The sequence below is a fragment of the Mastomys coucha genome, unplaced genomic scaffold (assembly GCF_008632895.1).
Source record: "Mastomys coucha isolate ucsf_1 unplaced genomic scaffold, UCSF_Mcou_1 pScaffold15, whole genome shotgun sequence".
Lineage (NCBI taxonomy): Eukaryota > Metazoa > Chordata > Mammalia > Rodentia > Muridae > Mastomys > Mastomys coucha.
Genome location: NW_022196897.1, coordinates 101,002,157 through 101,006,123, shown reverse-complemented (window position 1 = coordinate 101,006,123; position 3,967 = coordinate 101,002,157).

Sequence of the window (3,967 nt, the reverse complement as noted above, 5' to 3'; positions counted from 1 at the left end):
TTTTTTGCAGTGATCAACTTCCGACGTCGTGCGTGTGGGGAGCCCCCCGTAGTCCCAGCGGGGCTGGAGAAAAGGTGCAGCGCTGGACTCTGCGGTCAAATCGTGATGAGAATGGGGACCGTCGGGGCAGTGTTTGAAGGGAGGTTTTAATATTAATAGTTTCGCTGTAGAGACAGAAGGGAGATTGCGTCTACTGCTCCTCCGGGCAGACTCTGGGTGACAGGAATGATGGATGATCCGGCAGAGCCCAACGGCCCCTCCCCTCCAGCCCCAACAGTGTCAAAGCTACTTTAGCTGAGGCTTTAGAAATAAAATAAATAAACAGCATCGTCCCCTTCTCTCCGCACCACCGCCCTACCCCCACTTTCCGACACCGATTTATGGATCATTATGAATCAATTACCGCTCTCAATACTTTCCCATTGGCTTAAATAAAACAGTGGAAAGATAAAAACGCGGGGTTCGGTGGGGGATTTTTCCCCCCCAGACAGGAACAATCACAAAATCCATTATCTCATAATCAGAGGCCCTGGGTTAGGAGGTGAAGAGAAAAGAAGGGGTCACTCAGGAAATAACACAGGAGCGCCAGAGGGGAGGTGTCGCCCAGTCTCTGCCTTTGTGGTATTTGGTTTGTTTGTTGTGTGTTTGGGGTGTTTTGAACGCAGGGGAGGGGGGGCTGCGCGTGAGAATCCGCCGCCTGCAAGTTGATGGCCTGACCCTTAAACTCCTTTGCCAAATCCTCCTGCAGGGTGTGCCTGGCCGAGCATCTCTTGGTGGCCTGGAGTGAGTTCGCGCGTGAGAGAAAGGTGTGGAGGAATGGACTGCCTGGTCTGCAGGGCAGATTTGCACTTTGTTGTAGGCAACTCTGCTTGGGCAGCTGGGGGGCCGCGTGGGGACAGTCCCCCTCCCGCACTCCGCCTGTCCCGCAGGAGGCTGGCTGGTTTTGTCTTGCAACAGTTTGGGATCTGGACAAGCCCCCCTCCTGCCCCCACCACGCCGCCCGAGGCTTTTCTTCCCTCTCGGGCCTCTGGCGGGGCGGCGCTCTAGGTCCTTGTAGGTGTTTCTATGACTACATTGTGTGTGTGGGAGGGTCAGATGTGGGGGTTGCCCGAGAGAGGGCCGTTCCTGGGCGGTCATTTATCAATGTCACCCACATAATGATTCTCTCTGCAGCGTCCTATTGATGAGGATAATTACATTAGCTCAGAGTGACTGATCAATGAAAAACCACCACACAAAAACTTCTTCACTCCTCTATAATACCAAAAACCGATACAGAAATAACAGAAAGTCTGATTTTCTTCCCCTCCTCTATCCACCAATGGATTCTGTACACCCCGCCCCCTCCACAGGACCCGGGAATAAAGTAACAAAATAGACCTAGGTTTGTTTCGTTCACGGAGGATGCAATTTTGCCTGTGAATGCATTTGCTCTAAATGCGTTGGCTTCGTTCCTCCTTTGGTAAAGAATATCAACGGATTTGCTACTGTGAGTGGCTTTTAGACTGGTCTGTGGTTTTCCGTTCTTTTTATTTCTTTTCTCCCCATTGGACCTTTCTCCCCTACTTCAAAAAGATGATAGGCAATTCTTTTTATACATAAATGGAAAAAGAAATTATTCTAGACCCTTTCTCTAGATATTTTTTTAAATAAAGCATTTGCCTTGATCGGGTTATCTTTTTGTCTTTATCACTTCACAAAGTAGGGCAATTAAAGATGTGACGTTGTGTGTGGATTAAGAGTGGATCCATTATATGGTGGCATAACTCGCTATATTCTAGCCTAAAAGTTTGCCACTAAATTACGATTTCGCTTTCTCTAGACTTAAAAATCAATATTTTCTCAATTAAAGAGAATTTTAATGCCTTACTTTCGAGTTGTTAAAGGCGCTGTAAATTTTATTGTAATGTTTCTTAGCCTCGGAGTAGATCCAAGAGACGTTGACTCTCCGGGTCTTTTACGTCTAGCCAGGAACCTTCCACTGGTTTCAGATGTAATACCAGCTACAAAGGTAAGCGGAGTTCCGCAGGGGACTGGGCACTGGGAGGGAGCCCTGCATGGCCAGAGGCCATTGTCTGGAGTATTTCCACCTCTCTGTGTCCCACCTCCCTCAAATGACAGAAGTGTTCATTTAATCTTTCTCAGAAGCAAACACAAGAGACTCCCATCTGCTCTGGGACAGCCAGAAAAAGAGGTGCATTTCGGAAAGATTCTAGACTCTTTCCAGTGCCCCAACCCCCTTAGTCTTTTCCCTAAAGTGTACCTCAGAAAGACCCTTTCACAAAATCTGCCATATTTGACATGTAGCCAGCCTCTGTCCCAGTTCGCTAGCCACCCTCAGGGGCACACTGCAGATGTTTTCTCCTTCCACTCGCTCTTCCGAGTAAAAGTTCTCTTCCGAGTAAAAGTTCTTGGCGAGAATTCAGTGTGTTGTGTTAACAGCCCAGTTTCTGCTACTGCTCTCTCCTGAAAACTTGAAGTCTAGTGATCAGCAAGGTGGCATTGAACTGGACTTGCTGAGCTTCCGAAGGCCCAAAAAAGCCCAAAGCTGAGAGTCCCAAGGCCCAGGGATTTGGATGGAAAGCGGTGTGGAGAAACTTTTTAAAAAGCAGAGAGAAGGAAAATTGAGCTGTGATGGGCTGTCATCAGAGACCAGGGAGAGACAGAGAGTGAGTCTTCCTGCCTTCTTTATCATTTAAAAAGAGGTAACAAAAGGGAATCGGATGCTCAAGGATTACATTTTTTTTTTTTAACCCAAAGATGGTTTAAAAGTGAGTCCTCAGAGGTGTGGGGAAGGGCCTGAACATCTCAGGATCCACTCAGAAAGTTGCCTTTGCAATTCACTCAGTTAATATGCTGGGAATGAGAAGACTGGGAAAAGGGCTATGTGTGTGGTGAACGGAGGGCTTAAGTATGATGGGAAGGGGAACCTACATATAATGAGGCTGCTGTTTTAGCTGAATAGAAAAGGAGTGAGGTAGACAAAAGCCACACACACACACACACACACACACACACACACACACACACACACAGTGCACTTTAAAATTATTCTCACCTACCTGCCTTCTTTTCTTCTCTAACTACACCCTGCATAGGACTCCTATATCTGGGTGGGGGATATGTTCAGTGCACTTTATCGTCTGCAGACCCACCGACAGATCCCCATTTCCGTAGACTCCTGACTGTAAGCCTAGACCGTGGCCTTTTTATCAAGGGAGTCCGGCTTTGTTAATGTATTTGTACTTTTCTGCTTTCAGCCTAGGTTTCTGCTTTGGAGGAAGGAGGAGGTACAAGGAGGGGGAGGGGAGCAGAACACAAAGACTATCTAGTTCTCACCGAGCAGGTTTCAAAATAGGAACTTAATGGGAAGAGAGAATAAAAATAGGGAGTGTGAGAATTGTGCATTACAACAAGTTTACCAGTCTGTGAGGATTTTTTTTTTCCTTTTGAGGATTTTGTTTTCTTCATATTGAAACATTTTCAAATTTTAATCCTTTAACAGACAAAACCTCAATATAAATATGACATGGGCCACTGGCAAAAAAACGAACTTAAACTCAGTGCCCAGAGGGGAGGGGTGCAGGGAGAAGAGAGGGCCCTTTCTGATTAATAACTAGCAGGGTAATGTTGAGGGCTTTTTCTGCCCGATTGCCTTTTTGAATTAGAGCCGATTTCTTCACACTTCAATAGTGCCTGTCTCCTTTAAAATGATTGGCAGATCTGTTTCTCTTTTTTCTCTCCCCGAGACTTAATGATGTAAATTTTCTAATTAGTTAAATCATATTGCTTAAAGGGCTAATATTTACCGTGTTAGAAATGATCATTCTGATTTGGACCTCTTGAAATTTCGAGAAATAACATTTGGCTTTTAGGTTGAGGGATTGGGGTGGGTGGGTGGGGGGCTGGTGGAGTGAGGGAAGGCACGGACCGGCAACATGTTAAATTAATAGTTCAAGTTGAGCTG